The sequence below is a fragment of the Oncorhynchus mykiss genome, chromosome 20 (assembly GCF_013265735.2).
Source record: "Oncorhynchus mykiss isolate Arlee chromosome 20, USDA_OmykA_1.1, whole genome shotgun sequence".
NCBI lineage: Eukaryota > Metazoa > Chordata > Actinopteri > Salmoniformes > Salmonidae > Oncorhynchus > Oncorhynchus mykiss.
Window position 1 is genome coordinate 2,581,771 of NC_048584.1, and position 24,315 is coordinate 2,606,085.

The following is a 24,315-nucleotide window of genomic DNA, read 5'->3' on the forward strand; positions in this document are numbered from 1 at the left end:
AGGCCCTGGTGAGGAGAACTATCCCTCAGTCTGATTCAGTATCAGCAGGCCCTGGTGAGGAGAACTATCCCTCAGTCTGATTCAGTATAAACAGGCCCTGGTGAGGAGAACTATCCCTCAGTCTGATTCAGTATCAGCAGGCCCTGGTGAGGAGAACTATCCCTCAGTCTGATTCAGTATCAGCAGGCCCTGGTGAGGAGAACTATCCCTCAGTCTGATTCAGTATGAACAGGCCCTGGTGAGGAGAACTATCCCTCAGTCTGATTCAGTATAAACAGGCCCTGGTGAGGAGAACTATCCCTCAGTCTGATTCAGTATCAGCAGGCCCTGGTGAGGAGAACTATCCCTCAGTCTGATTCAGTATCAGCAGGCCCTGGTGAGGAGAACTATCCCTCAGTCTGATTCAGTATCAGCAGGCCCTGGTGAGGAGAACTATCCCTCAGTCTGATTCAGTATCAGCAGACCCAGGCCCTGGTGAGGAGAACTATCCCTCAGTCTGATTCAGTATCAGCAGGCTCTGGTGAGGAGAACTCTCCCTCAGTCTGATTCAGTATCAGCAGGCCCTGGTGAGGAGAACTATCCCTCAGTCTGATTCAGTATAAACAGGCCCTGGTGAGGAGAACTATCCCTCAGTCTGATTCAGTATAAACAGGCCCTGGTGAGGAGAACTATCCCTCAGTCTGATTCAGTATCAGCAGGCCCTGGTGAGGAGAACTATCCCTCAGTCTGATTCAGTATAAACAGGCCCTGGTGAGGAGAACTATCCCTCAGTCTGATTCAGTATAAACAGGCCCTGGTGAGGAGAACTATCCCTCAGTCTGATTCAGTATCAGCAGGCCCTGGTGAGGAGAACTATCCCTCAGTCTGATTCAGTATAAACAGGCCCTGGTGAGGAGAACTATCCCTCAGTCTGATTCAGTATAAACAGGCCCTGGTGAGGAGAACTATCCCTCAGTCTGATTCAGTATCAGCAGGCCCTGGTGAGGAGAACTATACCTCAGTCTGATTCAGTATCAGCAGGCCCTGGTGAGGAGAACTATCCCTCAGTCTGATTCAGTATCAGCAGGCCCTGGTGAGGAGAACTATCCCTCAGGTGAAGAGGTCATGTTTCCGTTGGTTCTGTAACACCATTGGAAGGGCGACACCTGTGGGAGAAGTGTGGGGGATGATCAAGAGGATGAGTCGGGTCAGAAGGGAGTGGGAGACTACAGAAAGATAGGAAGGGTGTTGATCCATCTGGAGAGACTACAGAAAGATAGGAAGGGTGTTGATCCATCTGGAGAGACTACAGAAAGATAGGGAGGGTGTTGATCCACCTGGAGAGACTACAGAAAGATAGGGAGGGTGTTGATCCATCTGGAGAGACTACAGAAAGATAGGGACTGTGCCCTGCGACCCAATGTACACCTGGCCCACCATCGATCTGGACTGTCTCTATGACCATGTTCACCTGTACAGGGAAACAGTCCCCATCCTTGCCAATACTCTCGAGGACGTCGCTTTAAACCGCAGTCCGACCTCTCCACCCAGGAACAGCAGAGCAATCTCCACCCCGAAAAAGATCACCGGGACAATACCCCGGACCAGCACCCTGGAACTCACAGCCACGACCACAGCACCACCAACCTCAATGCCTACCACAGCCAGCGCAGCACAGACCACCCCAGCCCAGCTTCAGAGCCACCCAGACGAGGCCTCCCTGCCCCCCACCGCAGACCCACACTTGGAGGAGGCGCAGGCACAGGCTGTGAGAGGAGCAACTGGCCCAGCTCCCACCAACCAAATGAGTGACATTAAACATGCTGAGTCTACTATGCTCACATGTGATAGGCCGAGGGTCATGGTAAGATGAGCACAAGAACTCCACCATCCTCACACTACACCCACCCAAGTGGCATGACACAAATTCTATTTAAATACTAAACAAATCACATTTGCATAATAAGAGTTTACTTTAATTGAAAAATCTTATTTTAATAGTTCTTGTTGGATTGTGAGTGTGTGTCTCATTTTGAAGGTAAAGAAAAATAAAAAAAGTTATGAAATCTTTTTACGTTGCATGTTGGAATTTACAAGGATTGAAGTCCTCTGCTTTTGGACTAAAGAGCAGAAACCCAGACTTCCTGAAAGAAATTGATGATGTTGATATTGTAGCACTACAGGAAACATGGTGCAGAGGTGATGTTTCCACTGGCTGTCCACTAGGTTATAGGGAGATAATCATACCATCCACTAAATTAAAAGGAATCAAACAGACTACTTCCTCACCGACCTAAACCCAGAGTCTCTCAGAGCCTTCACAGTCAGCCCACTAACACCTCTCTCAGACCACAGTAAAATCACAGTATCTGAGACGAGCAGAACCCAACCATGAAGCATCACGGCCCAAAAAGCAATTAGTAGCCAAAAAATACAATCTCTCCTGGACAACTTTTTAGCCTTAACATTCTCCTACAGCAATGAAGGTGTAAATTTGGCTGTTTAGAACATAAACTATATATTTGACAAATTAGCCTCCTTGGCTAATTTAAAGAAGCATAAGAGCAAACCAGAAATAACAGATATTGAAAAATGGTTTGATAATGATTTCAAAAATCTAAGAAAGTCATTGAGAAATATATCTAATCAAAAACACAGAGAACCAGACAACAAAAATATACGCCTTCAATATGGGGAAACACTGAAGCAATACAAACACACCCTAAGAACAGAAAAGGAACAGCACATTAGAAATCAGATGGATGGAATTGAGGAATCCATAGAATCAAACCACTTCTGGGAGAATTTTTATAAATTAAACAAACCTCATCATGAGGAATTGGCTATCCAAAATGGGGATATGTGGAGAAATCACTTTGCAAACGTCTACAGCAATATAACACAGAGCCCAGAACAAAAAGATATACAAGAAAAATTACAAATCCTTGAATCAGCAGTTAAAGACTTTCAGAATCCTGTGGATACCCCAATTACAGAAGAAGAATTATTGGAAAAACTATGCACTCTCCAACCCAAAAAGGCCTGTGGTGCTGATGGTATTTTAAATGAAATGATCAAATATACAGACCACAAATTCAAATTGGCTATACTCAAACTCTTCAACATTATCCTCACTGCAGGTATTTTCCCCGATATTTGGAACCAGGGATTGATCACACCAATCTATAAAAATGGAGACAAATTTGACCCAAATAATTACAGAGGAATTTGCGTTAACAGCAACTTGGGGAAAATTCTCTGCAGTATTATAAATAGCAGACTACATCATTTCCTTGACAAACACAACGTCCTGAACAGAAGTCAGGTTGGATTTCTAAAAAAATTAAAATCGTACAAAAGACCACATCTACACCCTCCACACTAATAGATAAACAAGCAAACCAAAACAAAGGCACAATCTACTCATGGTTTGTAGATTTCAAGAAAGCATTTGATTCAATTTGGCATGATGGTCTTTTTTTTATAAACTAATAGAAAGTGGTATTGGAGGGAAAACATGATTTTATTAAATCAATGTACACTAAAAACAAATGTGCGGTTAAAATTGGCAACAAGCAAACAGACTTCTTCTCTCAGGGACGGGGAGTGAAACAGGGCTGCCCAATAAGTCCAACACTTTAACATCTACATTAATGAATTAACAACAACAAACAGACTTCTTCTCTCAGGGACGGGGAGTGAAACAGGGCTGCCCAATAAGTCCAACACTTTAACATCTACATTAATGAATTAACAACAACAAACAGACTTCTTCTCTCAGGGACGGGGAGTGAAACAGGGCTGCCCAATAAGTCCAACACTTTGACATCTACATTAATGAATTAACAACAACAAACAGACTTCTTCTCTCAGGGACGGGGAGTGAAACAGGGCTGCCCAATAAGTCCAACACTTTAACATCTACATTAATGAATTGGGGCAAAAACATTAGAAGAAATCGGCAGCACCTGGTATCACCCTACACAACACTAAAATCAAGTGTCTGCTGTCAGGACCTGGTTACGAACTCGGGAAAGGGAGGGAAACGAGGCACAGGTGCAAATAATAATCTGGAAACAGGGGAAAACAAAAAGGTCAAAAAAGCACAATGGGGGCATCTAGTGGCCAAAACCGGAACAATCCTGGCCAAATCCTGACAGTCTGCTGTACGCAGATGACCTGGTGCTGCTGTCTCCCACTAAAGAGGGGTTACAGCAGCACCTAGATCATCTTCACAGGTTCTGTCAGACCTGGGCTCTGACCGTTAACCTAAAAAAATACAAATATAATGATATTCCAAAAAAAGGTCTGGAAATAAGGATGACAAATATAAATTATATTTGGACACAGTTCTATTAGAACACACCAAAAACTACACATATCTAGGACTAAATATCAGCAACACAGGTAGCTTTCACATGGCTGTGAACGAGCTGAGAGACAAAGCAAGAAGAGCATTCTATGCCATTAAAAGGAACATCAAAATCGAAATTCCAATTAGAATCTGGCTCTAACTTTTTCAATCAGTTATAGAACCAATTGCTCTATATGGCAGTGAAGTATGGGGTCCAATCTCTAATAATGAATTTACCAAATGGGACAAACATCCAATCGAAATACTGCATGCAGAGTTTTGCAAGACTGTATTGCAAGTGCAAAGAAAAACTCAAAATAACGCACGAAGAGCAGAATTGGGCCAATACCCCCTCCTCATTCGAATAGAAAAAAGAGCCATCAAATTTTACAACCACCTAAAAACAAGTGACCCCAAAACATTCCATCACACAGCTCTACAATGCCAAGAGATGAAAAAAGAGAAGAGTCCCCTCAGCCAGCTGGTTCTGAGGCTCAGTTCACCAACCCAAACCAACCCCATAGAGCCTCAGGACAGGACTCAGAAAATCTGGCCCAACCAAATCATCACAAAACAAAAAGAAAAATGTGTCACCTATTGGAAAGACACCACAGTAAACTTCAATGCTATTTGGCTCTAAACAGACAGTACGGGGGGCAGACTATCTGACCACTGTGACTGATAGAAAACTGAGGAAAACATTGACTAGGTACAGACTCAGTGAGCACAGTCTGGGTATAGAGACCGGTTGTCACAGACAAACCTGGCTGCCCAGAGAGGACAGGCTGTGCTCACTCTGCTCCAGGGGAGAGGTAGAGACAGAGCTGCATTTCCTACTACACTGTGATAAATACTCAGACCAAATTCCCAAAATTATAATTCAATACAAAGAATTTTAAACTATAAAAGATGAAGAAAAAAATCCAATATTTATTGGGTGAAAAGCCAAAATGTGTAGTTTTGGCAGCCAAATATGTGTCCTCCTGCCACAGCCTGAGGGACAGCCAGTGAAAAGTGCAAAGTAATGTCGATAATATTTCCCATCGTGTTTTGTCTTTCATACAACGTCATGTGTCTTCTCAGTCATGTTGACATTGGTCCACTACCAGGTCATGTGTCTTCTCAGTCATGTTGACACTGGTCTACTACCAGGTCATGTGTCTTCTCAGTCATGTTGACACTGGTCCACTACCAGGTCATGTGTCTTCTCAGTCATGTTGACACTGGTCCACTACCAGGTCATGTGTCTTCTCAGTCATGTTGACACTGGTCCACTACCATTGCTTTAATGTATTGTTATTCTCATTAATATTGTTGTTGTAGTTGTTGTTAATGGTAATCCCATGTCCACTACTACTATTATTATTGCTGTTGGTCCCACCATTTATTTATATATAAATATACATGTTTATTTTATTTTTTATTTTTCAATATATATACACTTTACAATGTAAGTAATAATGAACTTGCCATGTCAATAAAGTCAATTGAATTGAATTGAATTGATAAGGAGGGTGTTGATCCATCTGGATAGACTACAGAAAGATAGGGAGGGTGTTGATCCATCTGATTGGTTTAAGAGACGTCTGGATACTGTGTATCAGGATTTTATGGTTTTAAAGATGCAAGGACAGGACGTACTGGGTCAGTATTTGAAGTGGAGGAACGTGGGTTTGCAATCAGGAAACGTATTACAGATCATTTGGCTGTATATACGGCTGAGATGATGGCCATACTGTTGACCTTGCAGTGGGTGGAGGAAGTTAAACCAGAAAGAGTAGTTATTTGCTCTGATTCATGTGCAGTGTTAATGAGTCTCCAGTGCTTTAGGTCACGTAGTAGACAAGACCTGCTTTATGTGGTGCTACAAACCCATGGCAGGATTAGACAGATGGGTATACAGATAAGATTTACTTGGGTCCCAGCCCATGTGGGGGTGGAGGGGAACGAGGCAGTTGATGTACTGGCTAAACAATCACTTAGTAGTGGGGATGTTGATGTTGTAGTTTCAATGAGCAAGGCAGAGGCAAAAAGCCTGATATGGACAGTGATGGTGCAGAGATGGCAGGAGCAGTGGAATAGAGATTCTGAAGGTGGGCAGAGAGAAGTTGTGGAGGGGAGGACGACAGGAAGGGACAGAAGAGAGGATGCTATTTTTACAAGATTAAGGATGGAACACAGCCAGTTGAATAGGTCTTTAAATGTGATAGGAAAGCATCCAACAGGAAAGTGTTGAGAGAGACCGTGGAGCATACAGTATTGCCACAGTGTGGGGAAAGAAAGAGGCTGAGATCTAGTATGAGGGAGAAGGGGATACAGGAAACCCCACTGAAGAAGAAGCAGCAGCATGGTGTCATTTCCTGTTTTCGGTGCTAGGCTGGGTCTAATTTCTTTGACTGCGTCTCTTGTCTCGGTCTTAAATCTCCATACTTTTTGTTGTTGTAGTAGTACACTAGTATACTTTCTCGCATGGATTTCAACTCTAGCCAATGCTTACTTCATTCATATATCCAGGAACCAATATCCAAAGTGGGTACTTAGAAAGACCCATTAATGCATATGAGGGGGTACTTTGGGGGCACTATGGGCAGAGCAAGATGTGATTGGGCCGACAATGACCAAAATAGGTTGAGAACCACTGGACTAGGCAAGCATTAGATGGTACATTAACAATCCCAACAATAATCATCCATTAGCCAAGATGCCCAAAATATTACTGTCCCATGCTTGTTGAAGCCAAAAGATGAATCATTATCTGTCTCTAAAGGCATTGTAGACTACTTAATTTCCATGCGAAGCGCAACTTCCAACCCATAACGGTCTTTAGATTCCCTATAAGAAAATAAGTGTGTAAGCAAGGTAACTCCACTAGTCATGCATTGATACAGTAGATTATTGTGTCCTATGGATCAGATCATGTAAATGTAATTCATGTTATATCTTCATTTAGAATAAATAATCTAACTGTTTTTCTTTAGATGCTATCTTTGAGAAGAAAAAGAGCCAGGCTGGTTTACAGAGACCTGACTAGAGGCGTGACAGTGCCGACACCCCTGCCATCAACTTGGATCGGTGAGAAAGTTGCTCTGTTCACTTCTGTTCCACCTAATTTAACCAGGATAGTCAACTCAGTAACACGTGTTGCTACTCTTTAGCGAGTACTGGGAGAACAGAGCCGGTTCCCTCTGCAGCAGAAGTTGTGCCCAGCTGCAGTGATGCACCTCTATCATAAAAGAAAAAAGGAAGGCAGCGGATGGAAGGAGGGAGATACTCTACATGCCTGCAGTGGAGCTGGACTGTCCTCCACTCCACACCATCAGCAGTGTATGTAGTGTTTTGCAGGAGGCTGAGCTATGGCGCGGTGGGAATTGTGGCTCAGATAAATAATTCTGTGCCACCTGTGCTGTGAGAACATTGTTCACCAGTTGGAGTTATGGAAGGTAATGAATTTTAACTTATGTCAACAAACCTGTCAACTTCTGGCTTTAAACAATTGCTTCCCAGTCAAAAATGTTGATCATGTATAGGGCTGTGGCACTCACGATATTTTGTCAGCCGGTGTTTATGAAGCAAATGGCTGTCGCTCTCATGGTAATTGACCGTTAAATTAACAAACACATTTAGCATCTCCCAGCTTGCAGACCTTTGGAAAATCTACATTTTTTTAAGTATAATAAATGCATGTAATATAGCCTTCACCATCACAATAAATCCATGATTTATTTTTGGCAGGTCTAAAGAAGCATGACATAAAGAAAATGTATATTTCAGAAGAACAGAATAGCATACTCTGAGTTGTCCTCATGTTAGGTCCTGATCTGGCTATGCCATATGGCTGTGGGCTACACTAGTTTATTTAGCAGACAAGATTTGCTTAGAATTCCGTGGCATTATTTTATAGTATGAAGAATAGAATTGAATCAAATATAAATCATATTTTCTCCAAACGATTTGAGGGAGTGCGCACATGCGGCTATTCTGTGTTGAGCGGTTAGGGATAGGTACTGCTATATGCTTAATTTAGAGTTATTAATAGAACTTTAGAAGTTGTGATACAAACGTTGGGTGATATGTTTAATGTTTAATACATTGTTAGGCTGCATGATGCAACTCTAATGATGATTTGAAAAAAGTTGCTTGAAAGGCATGTAGACACTACATCAGTGTCTCATTCACAATTTGACAACCACTTGATAATGCCTTGAATTTCAAGTCGGCATCCCCTTTGTGTCGCTGTAATGCACCCCAAAAAAACATGCCTTTTGCAGCCAGTGGCCGTTGTGCCCTTCTCCCTAAACATTTATATGCAATGAGCCTGACCCAACAGATCAGAATTTTTAGCTTAAAATGTTGGTAAACTATTAGGCTATTTCTTCACATTAAAAACGCAGCAATGCGCACACGGCAGTAGGTAATAAGCGCTAATGTTGCATTAGCGGAAAACACCATTATCAAAAGTGACCACAAATGTGATTATGCAGGTAATGCTTTTATTATAAAGGTGCATTTATATGGTGAAAATAATCTTCCCCAATCTTGAAAGTCACGCGCTGCTTATGTATACCAGTTAGGCTCTACACCCTTTGTAAAGCGGATTAACGATGCTTAATTTTAATAAATTAATTGGACACTTTAGTCGTGATCCAAACCTTATCAGAACATATAGGCCTATGGGCTAGGCTACAAGGATGTGTGCGTCTATGATTTGAGAAAGGCATTGTTTCTTATGCTGGGCATCATTCAAAAGTGATAATATATCATATATAGCGATAGGCTAATATTGTCACCCATCAAGCTATTCTTGATTTAATCTTCTCTTTACATATACTAAATAATATTTGTGTGAAATGTGTTTTTATAATGGACCGTTATCATGCACATGTATCGAAATGGGCAGTGGGGGAAAAAATTGATGTAATCTATTTAAAATAGCGAATGGAGGCCTAGTAGGCCTAGTCTATAGAAAGCTGATGGGATCCTCCTCTTTTTAATAAAGGCCATCACTCTGTTTTCTCAAGCAATTGCCTATAGAAATTTTGCGCAACATGAACTCATGGGATCTCATTAAGTGTTTGATTTGATTTTTGACACATTTGCATAGATGTCAAAGTGATTAGAGGGACAATGGAGTGCTGAGTACCAGGCAGTTAGCCAGTTTGATAGGCTACTAATGACCATCAGCAGCATCATAGCTTGGAGAAGCCTAATTACCGTGACTAAATGGTCACGTGGAATTTGACTGCCTTCATGACTCGTGACCTCCGGTGTGGCGGTAATACGGTCACCGCAACACCCCATGTCATGTACATACAGTTCACTTTCTATAAAAGTTACAGTTCCCTGCAGTGGTAAGGTAAATGTGACAAAATCTCTCGTGCCAAGCACAGAGTTGATTTGGAGTTTTCTAATAACTTGTGCAATGAAATATCCCCCTGATAGTGTAGTTTCAAATCTGCAACTACTGTCGTCTGTTCTACAACAACTTTGTGTCTGCCTGTTTGTCTTAGTCAGGGCAGTTCAACCCATGTGTTCCTGTGGTCCTACGATGGCAGTGGAGGAGACAAGATGACCATGACTGTCACAGCCAGTACAACTCTATTCTGACTGTTAACATTAGAGGTAGGACTTATATTACATTTGGAAACTAAGACGTCTGTGTCCTTCACCATTTTGCAAAGAGTATCAGAGCATCCAGTGTAGCAGCACCATGTTCAGAGACAGTTTCTCCCTCAAGTCATAAGACAGAGTATCAGAGCATCAAGTGTAGCAACACCATGTTCAGAGACCGTTTCTCCCTCAAGTCATAAGACAGAGTATCAGGGCATCAAGTGTAGCAACACCATGTTCAGAGACCGTTTCTCCCTCAAGTCATAAGACAGAGTATCAGAGCATCAAGTGTAGCAACACCATGTTCAGAGACAGTTTCTCCCTCAAGTCATAAGACAGAGTATCAGAGCATCCAGTGTAGCAGCACCATGTTCAGAGACAGTTTCTCCCTCAAGTCATAAGACAGTATCAGAGCATCAAGTGTAGCAACACCATGTTCAGAGACCGTTTCTCCCTCAAGTCATAAGACAGAGTATCAGAGCATCAAGTGTAGCAGCACCATGTTCAGAGACAGTTTCTCCCTCAAGTCATAAGACAGAGTATCAGAGCATCAAGTGTAGCAGCACCATGTTCAGAGACAGTTTCTCCCTCAAGTCATAAGACAGAGTATCAGAGCATCCAGTGTAGCAGCACCATGTTCAGAGACAGTTTCTCCCTCAAGTCATAAGACAGAGTATCAGAGCATCAAGTGTAGCAACACCATGTTCAGAGACAGTTTCTCCCTCAAGTCATAAGACAGTATCAGAGCATCAAGTGTAGCAGCACCATGTTCAGAGACAGTTTCTCCCTCAAGTCATAAGACAGAGTATCAGAGCATCCAGTGTAGCAACACCATGTTCAGAGACAGTTTCTCCCTCAAGTCATAAGACAGTATCAGAGCATCCAGTGTAGCAGCACCATGCTCAGAGACCGTTTCTCCCTCAAGTCATAAGACAGAGTATCAGAGCATCCAGTGTAGCAGCACCATGTTCAGAGACAGTTTCTCCCTCAAGTCATAAGACAGAGTATCAGAGCATCCAGTGTAGCAACACCATGTTCAGAGACAGTTTCTCCCTCAAGTCATAAGACAGAGTATCAGAGCATCCAGTGTAGCAGCACCATGTTCAGAGACAGTTTCTCCCTCAAGTCATAAGACAGTATCAGAGCATCCAGTGTAGCAGCACCATGTTCAGAGACAGTTTCTCCCTCAAGTCATAAGACAGAGTATCAGAGCATCCAGTGTAGCAACACCATGTTCAGAGACAGTTTCTCCCTCAAGTCATAAGACAGAGTATCAGAGCATCCAGTGTAGCAGCACCATGCTCAGAGACCGTTTCTCCCTCAAGTCATAAGACTGTTGATGAAAACTGAACGGACTCTTTGCTGCTATGGCAACTACTGTACTTAATATACTGTAATCTACTTATTTCATTGTATTGTGCACACTATGCTGTATTCCTGCGCAAATAACAATTTTGATTTAATTTGATCTAGTTGACCATAACCCTGTTCACTCTGTAGTTTTGATGAAAATATGGAGTCATTTTGAAAGTTCTTAGGAGACATGCATCTCACCAACATCGGATGTAATGTTTAGCAATGTAACGGAATGTCTGGAAGAGCTCATGATGTCTGGCTGCAGTTTTATAACTGTGAGCTGGAACCTGTCACTCTGATCCTCCACAGACTGGCCTGCCACCCCCCAACTGTGAGCTGGAGCCTGTCACTCTGATCCTCCACAGACTGGCCTGCCACCCCCCAACTGTGAGCTGGAGCCTGTCACTCTGATCCTCCACAGACTGGCCTGCCACCCCCCAACTTTGAGCTGGAACCTGTCACTCTGATCCTCCACAGACTGGCCTGCCACCCCCCAACTGTGAGCTGGAGCCTGTCACTCTGATCCTCCACAGACTGGCCTGCCACCCCCCAACTGTGAGCTGGAGCCTGTCACTCTGATCCTCCACAGACTGGCCTGCCACCCCCCAACTGTGAGCTGGATCCTGTCACTCTGATCCTCCACAGACTGGCCTGCCACCCCCCAACTGTGAGCTGGAGCCTGTCACTGATCCTCCACAGACTGGCCTGCCACCACCCAACTGTGAGCTGGAGCCTGTCACTCTGATCCTCCACAGACTGGCCTGCCACCCCCCAACTGTGAGCTGGAGCCTGTCACTCTGATCCTCCACAGACTGGCCTGCCACCCCCCAACTTTGAGCTGGAGCCTGTCACTCTGATCCTCCACAGACTGGCCTGCCACCCCCCAACTGTGAGCTGGAGCCTGTCACTCTGATCCTCCACAGACTGGCCTGCCACCCCCCAACTGTGAGCTGGATCCTGTCACTCTGATCCTCCACAGACTGGCCTGCCACCCCCCAACTGTGAGCTGGAGCCTGTCACTGATCCTCCACAGACTGGCCTGCCACCCCCCAACTGTGAGCTGGAACCTGTCACTCTGATCCTCCACAGACTGGCCTGCCACCCCCCAACTGTGAGCTGGAGCCTGTCACTCTGATCCTCCACAGACTGGCCTGCCACCCCCAACTTTGAGCTGGAGCCTGTCACTCTGATCCTCCACAGACTGGCCTGCCACCCCCCAACTGTGAGCTGGAGCCTGTCACTCTGATCCTCCACAGACTGGCCTGCCACCCCCCAACTTTGAGCTGGAACCTGTCACTCTGATCCTCCACAGACTGGCCTGCCACCCCCCAACTGTGAGCTGGAACCTGTCACTCTGATCCTCCACAGACTGGCCTGCCACCCCCCAAATGCCGCAAACAGATATTTCAGTGGACCTCCTGCGCCAGTTTGCAGCCCCGCAGCTGGAGTGGGGAGTGTCTTTGAGGGGGATTACCTTTCCATAAATCCAATACATGCTGGAAGGTAGTTATTGTATTTTAAATTGAAAATCAAACAATATATGTAAGTGTTCTTTAATATGAGGAGTATTATTTTTTATCTTTTCTATCTCCAGACAATTGAGCTCTACCGGAAACTCACAAATGAGTCATTTGAGGAGTTCAAACACTGGCAGTTTGAACGAGAGACTGTCAGGGATTTGGCGCCACTGACCTCAGATGGAACAAAGTGCCTTCTCGGTCCATAGGTATGTCAATGATAACAATGAATGGACAACTATAGAGTCTCATTAAGCTAGGATTCTTATTTTCATTCAGTGTTGTTCATCATTTATAAGGGGAAATATATCCAACCTCGGTTGTCTTTCTTATATACACTACCGTTCAAATGTTTGGGGTCACTTAGAAATGTACTTGTTTTTTTAAAGAACACTTTTTGTCCATTAAAATAACATCAAATTGATCAGAAATACAGTGTTGACATTGTTAATGATGTAAATGACTATTGTAGCTGGAAACGGCTGATTTTTAATGGAATATCTACATAGGCGTATAGAGGCTCATTATCAGCAACCATCACTCCTGTGTTCCAATGGCACGTTGTGTTAGCTAATCCAAGTTTATCATTTTAAAAGGCGGATTGATCATTAGAAAACCATTTTGCAATTATGTTATCACAGCTGAAAACTGTTGTGCTGGTTAAAAAAGCAATAAAACTGGCCTTCTTTAGACTAGTTGAGTATCTGGAGCATCAGCATTTGTGGGTTTGATTACAGGCTCAAAATGGCCAGAAACAAAGCACTTTCTTCTGAAACTCGTCAGTCTATTCTTGTTCTGAGAAATGAAGGCTATTCCATGTGAGAAATTGCCAAGAAACTGAAAATCTCGTACAACGCTGTGTACTACTCTCTTCATAGTACAGCGTAAACTGGCTCTAACCAGAATAGAGTGGGAGGCCCCAGTGCACAACTGAGCAAGAGGACAAGTACATTAGAGTGTCTAGTTTGGAAAACAATAAGGACAATAAGTCCTCAACTGGCAGCTTCATTAAATAGTACCCTCAAAACACCAGTCTCAATGTCAACAGTGAAGAGGCGACTCCGGGATGCTGGCCTTCTAGGCAGAGTTCCTCTGTCCAGTGTCTGTTCTTTTGTCCATCTTTTCTTTTTATTGGCCAGTCTGAGATATGGCTTTTTCTTTGCAACCCTGCCTAGAATGCCAGCATCCCGGAGTTGCCTCTTCACTGTTGACTTGGAGACTGGTGTTTACTTACAAGCCCTTAACCAACCATGCAGTTTTAAGAAAATACTCCCCCCCCAAAAGGTAAGAGGATAAGAATAGCAATTAATTAAAGAGCAGCAGTAAATAACAATGGCGGGTATATATACAGGGGGTACCGGTACAGAGTCAATATCAGTGTGCGGGGTACCGGTGTCAAGGTAATTGAGGTAATATGTACATGTAGGTAGAATTCATAGTGACTGCATAGATAATAATCGAGAGTAGCAGCGGTGTTCCGGAGGGGAGGGAAATGCAAATAGTCTGGGTAGCCATTTGATTAGCTGTTCAGGAGTCTTATGGCTTGCGGGTAGAAGCTATTTAGGAGCCTCTTGGACATAGACTTGGTACCGCTTGCCGTGCTGTAGCAGAGAGAACAGTCCATGACTAAGGTGGGTGGAGTCTTTGACAATTTTTAGGGCCTTCCTCTGACACCGCCTTGTATAGAGGTACTGGATAGCAGGAAGCTTGGACCCGGTGATGTACTGGGCCGTACGCACTACCCTCTGTAGTGCCTTGTGGTCGGAGGTCAAGCAGTTGCCATACCAGGCAGTGATGCAACCAGTCAGGATGCTCCCGATGGTGCAGCTGTAGAACCTTAAGGATCTGAGGACCCATGCCAAATTGTTTGTCTCCTGAGGGAGAATAGGTTTTGTCGTGCCCTCTTCACGGCTGTCTTGGTGTGCTTGGACCGTGTTAGTTTGTTGGTGATCTGGACGCCAAAGAACTTGAAGCTCTCAACCTGCTCCACTACAGCCTCGTCGACGAGAATGGGGGCGTGCTCGGTCCTCCTATTCCTTTATTCCACAATCATCTCCTTGGTCTTGATCACGTTGAGGGAGAGGTTGTTGGCTTTGCACTACACGGCCAGGTCTCTGACCTCCTCCCTATGGGCAGTCTCATCGTTGTTGGTGATCAGACCTTCCACTGTTGTATCATCAGCAAACTTAATGATGGTGTTGGAGTCATGCCTGGTCGTGCAGTCATGAGTGAACAGGGAGTACAGAAGGGGACTGACCATGCACCCCTGAGGGACACCTGTGTTGAGGATCAGCATGGTGGATGTGTTGTTACCTACCCTCACCACCTGGGAGCGGCCCTTCAGGAAGTCCAGGATCCAGTTGCAGAAAGAGGTGTTTAGCCCCAGGGTCCTTAACTTAGCAATTAGCTTTGAGGGCACTATGGTGTTGAACGCTGAGCTGTAGTCAATGAATAGCATTCTCACAGAGGTGTTCCTTTTGACCAGGTGGGAAAGGGCAATGTGGAGTGCAATAGAGATTGCATAATCTGTTGATCTGTTGGGGGGGGTATGCAAATTATGGTGGGTCTAGGGTTTCTGGGATAATGGTGTTGATGTGAGCCATGACTAGCCTTTCAAAGCACTTCATGGCTACAGACGTGAGTGCTCCGGGTCGGTAGTCATTTAGTCAGGTTACCTTAGTGTTCTTGGGCACAGGGACCATGGTGGTCTAATTGAAACATGTTGGTATTACAGACTCAGACAGGGAGAGGTTGAAAATGTCAGTGAAGACACTTGCCAGTTGGTCAGCGCATGCTCGCAGTACACGTCCTGGTAATCCGTCTGGCCCTGCGGCCTTGTGAGTGTTGACCTGTTTGAAGGTCTTATTCCCATCTGCTGTGGAGAGCGTGATCACACAGTCGTCTGTAACAGCTGATGCTCTCATGCATGTTTCAGTGTTACTTGCCTCGACGCGAGCATATTTATTTAGCTCATCTTGTAGGCTCGTGTTACTGTGCATCTCTCGGCTTTGCTTCCCTTTGTAGTCTGTAATAGTTTGCAAGCCCTGCCACATCTGACGAGCGTCGGAGCTATTTTAGAACGATTGTCTTAGTCCTGTATTGACGCTTTGCCTGTTTGCTAGTTCGTCGGAGGGCATAGCAGGATTTATTATAAGCTTCCGGGTTAGAGTCCCGCTCCTTGAAAGCGTCAGCTCTGCCCTTTAGCTCGGGGGAATGTTGCCTGTAATCCATGGCTTCTGGTTGGGGTATGTACGTACAGTCACCGTGGGGACGACGTCCTCGATGCACTTATTGATAAAGCCAGTGACTGATGTGGTGTACTCCTCAATGCCATCGGAGGAATCCCAGAACATATTCCAGTCTGTGCTAGCAAAGCAGTCCTGTAATTTGTCCTTTAATTCATCATCACCCATTGTAATGCTCATTATTTTTTCTGATTGTACTTTACATTTCAGGTCACTAAGTGTACCAGGTGTGTGACTGGTAGCGGGCTTGCTGACATAGAACAGATGGAGAGGTTAGAACGTTAGAACATTTGTGAAGATCACAAAAGAGATGACACCAACTCATCGTGTTGACGCCCTCAAAGATGCCCTCTACTACGCATCCAGGGTCAAGGAGAAGCAAGGTATAACTGTATAACTGGAAATCAGTTAAGTATTGAGACAACCTATTGTTCAGGATTGTGTTGATAACATTTTGCCCCCCAAAAAAGCTGATGTTATAGCACCGGCAATACAACTCCGTCGGCAGAAGGTCCTGATAGAGGAAGCCGAGGCAAAGAAGCAGTTGATGGTGTTGCTTAACCGCATTCTAGGTTAGATTCCAGGTGTTTTATTTATATGTAATGATCCTTTTCTGCAAATTCAATCAGATTAATTGGCAGCAGGGCTTCATTATCATGAGACAAGGCTTTCTCCCACAGAGCTCATCTTTATGGAATGGTTTGCCGATGTGAAAGAGTCAGATCTTCAAGTCTAGACTGAAGACTTCTCTCGTCTGTCAGTCCTATGATTGAGTATCGTCTTGCCCATGGGTGGGAAGGTGAACAGAAAGGTACTAGCCCCCACAACCCACCCCACCCATAAACCTTGACATCCTAAAACAGGAAAGCCATCTGACCCTAGAGTGTTTTGTACCCTCTATAGCCATTGCGGTCTTTGCCTGACCCTGCTGGTCATCTACAGTATGAACGTTTGAACGTGTGTTTGTGTGTCCTATGCCGTTCTGATTATCCATCTGTCTGACAAGCACACCAAGAGCTGCTTGTATTGTTCTTCTGACTCTGCATTGCTTGCTCTTTGGTGTTTTTAGACAGGGTATCTGTAAAGCACTATGTGATGCTGTTTTACAACTGCTGATGTAAAAAGGGCTTTATAAAATACATTTGATTTGATGATGAAATCCTTGCTGTGGTTTCACTGACAATTTGATATTTGAGTAAAATTCCTCACATTGTCCATAAGATATTTCTCTCTAACCTGTGAGCATTGCACATGTAGAACTCAGCACAACTGCCAGTGTGGTTTATTATGTTCTGCAACCCTTGATTATGTCGTAGGCAGCACCCAGTCGGACATGGAAGTTTGGACCCGTAAGACGAAGGAGACCCTCACAGACAAGAGGACGTTGTTCCTTACCTGGCAGGAGAGATGCGTGGAAACTCTCGCAGAACAACAGTAAGTCACATAAGCAGTTGCTACATCTCTGACCTAAGGTTTTATCCCGTCTCTAAACACCCCTTTCTGTCTGGCTTAGCCTGTGTCCTAGTCTCACCATCTCTAAACACCCCTTTCTGTCTGGCTTAGTCTGTGTCCTAGTCTCACCATCTCTAAACACCCCTTTCTGTCTGGCTTAGTTTGTGTCCTAGTCTCACCATCTCTAAACACCCCTTTCTGTCTGGCTTAGTCTGTGTCCTAGTCTCACCATCTCTAAACACCCCTTTCTGTCTGGCTTAGTTTGTGTCCTAGTCTCACCATCTCTAAACACCCCTTTCTGTCTGGCTTAGTTTGTGTCCTAGTCTCACCATCTCTAAACACCCCTTTCTGTCTGGCTTAGTCTGTGTCCTAGTCTCACCATCTCTGTACACCCCTTTCTGTCTGGCTTAGCCTCACCATCTCTTGCATCTGCATAGCTACTTCCTGTTACTTTATACACTTATCACCCATTCCTGCTTTCAGCTGACCCTTTCCACTACATAACCCAGAAACATGAGTACCCCCCTTGCTTTAATCTATTGTACATGAAGTACCAACACTCCACTCTGCATAATCCACTCTACACTCAAAGGGATGTTGCCTTCCTAACTGGTTAGTTGTATGTTGAGATGCTTTCATACTGTTTACATTTTCACTTAAATATCTGTATAATATTTTCAAGGTCTGACATGGTGTCCCCGGCAATCACAGATGAAAGGAACGCTCAGTTGACTACTCAGCTTGAAAAGTAGGATGTTGTCTCTATATTTGTCCCACTGTATTGGGACTACAGCTTGAAAAGTAAATAGCTTTTTTTAGGATGTTGTCTCTATATTTGTCCCACTGTATTGGGGCTACTCAGCTTGAAAAGTAAATAGCTTTTTTTAGGATGTTGTCTCTACATTTGTCCCACTGTATTGGGGCTACTCAGCTTGAAAAGTAGGATGTTGTCTCTATATTTGTCCCACTGTATTGGGGCTACTCAGCTTGAAAAGTAGGATGTTGTCTCTACATTTGTCCCACTGTATTGGGGCTACTCAGCTTGAAAAGTAGGATGTTGTCTCTACATTTGTCCCACTGTATTGGGGCTACTCAGCTTGAAAAGTAGGATGTTGTCTCTACATTTGTCCCACTGTATTGGGGCTACTCAGCTTGAAAAGTAGGATGTTGTCTCTACATTTGTCCCACTGTATTGGGGCTACTCAGCTTGAAAAGTAGGATGTTGTCTCTACATTTGTCCCACTGTATTGGGGCTACTCAGCTTGAAAAGTAGGATGTTGTCTCTACATTTGTCCCACTGTATTGGGGCTACTCAGCTTGAAAAGTAGGATGTTGTCTCTACATTTGTCCCACTGTATTGGGGCTACTCGATATAGGTTCTAAACCTTTTAACATAAATGTTCACGTTTCAGCCTGGAGAAAAGGTTGAAGGTCATGGAGAAGAGAAACCGGATTGTACGCTGGTCTCGTCAACACTGTGCAGCAATTTTGGAAAAGTCTGCAGACTAAGATGATTCTCTGTCTGCTGGCTACAATCCATAGACTGGTCCTGTAGCGCTCTTCCTATTGTGGCCTGGTCAGAAAGTCTGCAGACTAAGATGATTCTCTGTCTACTGGCTACAATCCATAGACTGGTCCTGTAGCGCTCTTCCTATTGTGGCCTGGTCAGAAAGTCTGCAGACTAAGATGATTCTCTGTCTGCTGGCCACAATCCATAGACAAGTCCTGTAGCGCTCTTCCTATTGTGGCCTGGTCAGAAAGTCTGCAGACTAAGATGATTCTCTGTCTGCTGGCTACAATCCATAGACTGGTCCTGTAGCGCTCTTCCTATTGTGGCCTGGTCAGAAAGTCTGCAGACTAAGATGATTCTCTGTCTGCTGGCTACAATCCATAGACTGGTCCTGTAGCGCTCTTCCTATTGTGGCCTGGTCAGAAAGTCTGCAGACTAAGATGATTCTCTGTTTGCTGGCTACAATCCATAGACTGGTCCTGTAGCGCTCTTCCTATTGTGGCCTGGTCAGAAAGTCTGCAGACTAAGATGATTCTCTGTCTGCTGGCTACAATCCATAGACTGGTCCTGTAGCGCTCTTCCTATTGTGGCCTGGTCAGAAAGTCTGCAGACTAAGATGATTCTCTGTCTGCTGGCTACAATCCATAGACTGGTCCTGTAGCGCTCTTCCTATTGTGGCCTGGTCAGAAAGTCTGCAGACTAAGATGATTCTCTGTCTGCTGGCTACAATCCATAGACTGGTCCTGTAGCGCTCTTCCTATTGTGGCCTGGTCAGAAAGTCTGCAGACTAAGATGATTCTCTGTCTGCTGGCTACAATCCACAGACTGGTCCTGTAGCGCTCTTCCTATTGTGGCCTGGTCAGAAAGTCTGCAGACTAAGATGATTCTCTGTCTGCTGGCTACAATCCATAGACTGGTCCTGTAGCGCTCTTCCTATTGTGGCCTGGTCAGAAAGTCTGCAGACTGAGATGACTCTCTGTCTGCTGGCCACAATCCATAGACTGGTCCTGTAGCGCTCTTCCTATTGTGGCCTGGTCAGAAAGTCTGCAGACTAAGATGATTCTCTGTCTGCTGGCTACAATCCATAGACTGGTCCTGTAGCGCTCTTCCTATTGTGGCCTGGTCAGAAAGTCTGCAGACTAAGATGACTCTCTGTCTGCTGGCTACAATCCATTGGCTGGTCCTGTAGCGCTCTTCCTATTGTGGCCTGGTCAGAAAGTCTGCAGACTAAGATGATTCTCTGTCTGCTGGCTACAATCCATTGGCTGGTCCTGTAGCGCTCTTCCTATTGTGGCCTGGTCAGAAAGTCTGCAGACTAAGATGATTCTCTGTCTGGTGGCTACAATCCATTGGCTGGTCCTGTAGCGCTCTTCCTATTGTGGCCTGGTCAGAAAGTCTGCAGACTAAGATGATTCTCTGTCTGCTGGCTACAATCCATTGGCTGGTCCTGTAGCGCTCTTCCTATTGTGGCCTGGTCAGAAAGTCTGCAGACTAAGATGATTCTCTGTCTGCTGGCTACAATCCATTGGCTGGTCCTGTAGCGCTCTTCCTATTGTGGCCTGGTCAGAAAGTCTGCAGACTAAGATGATTCTCTGTCTGCTGGCTACAATCCATAGACTGGTCCTGTAGCGCTCTTCCTATTGTGGCCTGGTCAGAAAGTCTGCAGACTAAGATGATTCTCTGTCTGCTGGCTACAATCCATAGACTGGTCCTGTAGCGCTCTTCCTATTGTGGCCTGGTCAGAAAGTCTGCAGACTAAGATGATTCTCTGTCTGCTGGCTACAATCCATAGACTGGTCCTGTAGCGCTCTTCCTATTGTGGCCTGGTCAGAAAGTATACAGGTACTGCAGCCAATTTAGTGTTGTTGAACACTGCATCACTCCCTGGCAGATCACTGCTGTTATCTACGTCTCATTCAGCCAGGTGTTTTGAACTATATGAAACGATTTCTATCAAACTTCACGATTTTCATGACCATTTCTTAAAATTGTTTTTCAGATGGACAAACCATTGCTGTGCGGCTCTCCAGAAAATTCAAGCGTACATCAGAGAGAATAAAACCGCAGATCAACGCCTACAATGGAAGGAACAAGTCACCTTAATTCCCCCCAAGACAGGAGTATGTGAAGGTTCTCCAGCAAGACCATCCAGTCTGGTCCCAGGTGTCCAACAACCTGGGGGACAGTCTGCTCCGGGCAAAGCAGTGTGCAGTGATGCTGCATAACATGTGCCTTAGGGCAGCGGAGGAGAGGCACACAATACAGGCAGACCTACACAATGGCCTTTTGTATTGCCAGCAAGAGCTGGGGCCTTTTAAAGATGCATAACATGTAAAATGCAGAACATATTAAAGCTCCAGCAAGCATTTTCAATGTTGGCTGATGATGGCTCAGTCAGCACAGATGTAAAAGAGGACAGTGAATCAGAAGATGAAAGTGGTTGAGGAATGAATGTCTGTGTGTGTGTGAGTTTTATAGGGCAAACTATACACTGAGTATTTCTAACATTAGGAACACCTTCCTAATATTGAGTTGCACCCCCCCAGCCCCCCTTTTTCCCTCAGAACAGACTCAAATTGTTAGGTAATGTCACCTGTACCCCCGCACATTGACTCGGTACCGGTACCCCCTGTATATAGCCTCGTTATCGTTATTTAATTGTTACTTTTGTAAACTTTATTTAGTAAATGCATTTTCTTAACTCTATTTTCTTAACTGCATTGTTGTATAAGGGCTTGTAAGTAAGTATTTCATGGTCAAGTTTACACCTGTTGTATTCTTTCGCATGTGACAAATACAATTTGATTGGACTCTACAATGTGTGGAAAGCGTTCCACAGGGATACTGGCCCACGTTGACTCCAATGCTTCCCACAGTTGTGTCAAGTTGGCTGGATGTCCTTTGGGTGGTGGACCATTCTTGACACATGTGTGAAAAACCCAGCAGCGTTGCAGTTCTTGACACAACGGTGCGCCTGGCACTTACTACCATAACCCCGTTCGAAGTCATTTAAATAATTTGTCTTGCCCATTCACCCTTCTGAAGGGCACACAATCCATGTCGCAATTGTCTCAAGCCTTAGAAATCCTTTAACCAGTCTCCTCCCCTTCATCTCCACTGATTTAAATGTATTTAGCAAGTGACGTCAATGAGGGATCATATCTTTCACCTGGAATCACCTGGTCAGTTTATGTCGTGGAAAGAGCAGTTGTCCTTAATGTTTATTACACTCAGTGTATATGTTTGTCATACTTGGGACAAATAGGATGTTATGCAGAAAAATATGTTGGTAAGACAAGGCTATGTATGGAAGTCAGTGATTTATGTTACCTATACTGTAGGTTAATGAGGCAATACAAATGTGATGTGATCAACATATGGATTAAATGAAAGGGCCGAGATTCAACAAAACCTTAAGAAGACATTTCTTAACTGTCTTATGAAGAAGGTTTTATAACTCAAAAAGGTTATTGGAAATGTTATTGTGCAATTTCTTATGTTTCCCATTAAGCATAAAGTTGGGAAGGAATTAGATTCTTGAAAATGAAGTTAATGGATTTGTTCTTAATTCCAAGATGGCTAAACTCTTGTATTAAACTCGGTGAGAGAATAAGCTCATGTTTAATTGACTCACAAACTTCATCTGACATTTTCAGTAGGGTTATTTTAAACCCAAGAACATGTTTTAGAACCATTATCTTAGTATGAAATATGCTAACTTGTTTGCCATTTCTAGCTACAGTTGAAGTCGGACGTTTTCATACACTTAGGTTGGAGTCATTAAAACTTGTTTTTCAACCACTCCACAAATTTGTTGTTAACAAACTATAGTTTTGGCAAGTCGGTTAGGACATCTACTTTGTGCATGACACAAGTCATTTTTCCAACAAGTGTTTACAGACAGATTATTTCACTAATTCACTGTATCACAATTCCAGTGGGTCAGAAGTTTACATACACTAAGTTGACTGTGTCTTTAAACAGCTTGGAAATTTCCAGAAAATTATGTCATAGCTTTAGAAGCTTCTGATAGGCTAATTGACATAATTTGAGTCAATTGGAGGTGTACCTGTGAATGTACTTCAAACTCAGTGCCTCTTTGCTTGACATGGGAAAATCAAAAGAAATCAGGCAAAAAATAGTTGACCTCCACAAGTCTGGTTCATCCTTGGGAGCAATTTCCAAACGCCAGAAAGTACCATGTTCATCTGTACAAACAATAGTATGCAAGTACAAACTCCATGGGACCACACAGCCGTCATACCGCTCAGGAAGGAGACGCGTTCTGTCTCCTAGAGATGAACGTACTTTGGTGCGAAAAGTGCAAATCAATCCCAGAACAACAGCAAAGGACCTTGTGAAGATGCTGGAGGAAACGGGTACAAAAGTATCTATATCCACAGTAAAACGAGTCCTATATCGACATAACCCGAAAGGCCGCTCAGCAAGGAAGAAGCCACTGCTCCAAAACCGCCATAAAAAAGCCAGACAACGGTTTGCAACTACACATGGGGACAAAGATCGTACTTTTTGGAGAAATGTCCTCTGGTCTGATGAAACAAAAATAGAACTGTTTGGCCATAATGACCATTGTTATGTTTGGAGGAAAAAGGGGGATGCTTGCAAGCCGAAGAACACCATCCCAACCGTGAAGCACGGGGGTGGCAGAATCATGTTATGGGGGTGCTTTGCTGCAGGAGGGACTGGTGCACTGGGGGACTTCACAAAATAGATGGCATCATTTAGGGAGGAAAATTATGTCGAGATATTGAAGCAACATCTCAAGATATCACTCAGGAAGTTAAAGCTTGGTTGCAAATGGGTCTTCCAAATGGACAATGACCCCAGCATACTTCCAAAGTTGTGGCAAAATGGCTTAAGGACAACAAAGTCAAGGTATTGGAGTGGCCATCACAAAGCCCTGACCTCAATCCTATAGAAAATTTAAGGGCAGAATTAAAAAGCGTGTGCGAGCAAGGAGGCCCGCAAACCTGATTCAGTTACACCAGCTCTGTCAGGAGGAATGGGCCAGAATTCACCCAACTTATTGTGGGAAGCTTGTGGAAGGCTACCTGAAACTTTTGACCCAAGTTAAAGAATTTAAAGGCAATACTACCAAATAATAATTGAGTGTATGTAAACTTCTGACACACTGGGAATGTGATGAACGAAATAAAAGCTGAAATGAATCATTCTCTCTACTATTATTCTGACATTTCACATTCTTAAAATAAAGTGGTGATCCTAACTGACCTAAGACAGGGAATTGTTACTAGGATTAAATGTCAGGAATTG

General features: G+C 44.1%; 1 long non-coding RNA gene across 5 annotated transcripts; it reads left to right on the plus strand.

Moving 5' to 3' along the window:
- The first annotated feature begins 990 nt into the window (after positions 1–990).
- On the plus strand, positions 991–22,633 carry LOC118942027. 5 transcript variants are annotated; one of them, XR_005037887.1, is made up of 11 exons: positions 991–1,843; positions 7,312–7,405; positions 7,489–7,773; positions 9,841–9,952; positions 11,606–12,799; positions 12,891–13,022; positions 16,269–16,441; positions 16,541–16,630; positions 16,739–16,869; positions 17,375–17,492; positions 21,020–22,633. It is a non-coding gene; the product is annotated as an uncharacterized LOC118942027 (long non-coding RNA). The 5 variants fall into 5 exon arrangements; XR_005037889.1 differs by having other exon boundaries at positions 12,330–12,799; XR_005037888.1 differs by having other exon boundaries at positions 7,489–7,657.
- The last annotated feature ends 1,682 nt before the right edge of the window (positions 22,634–24,315 follow it).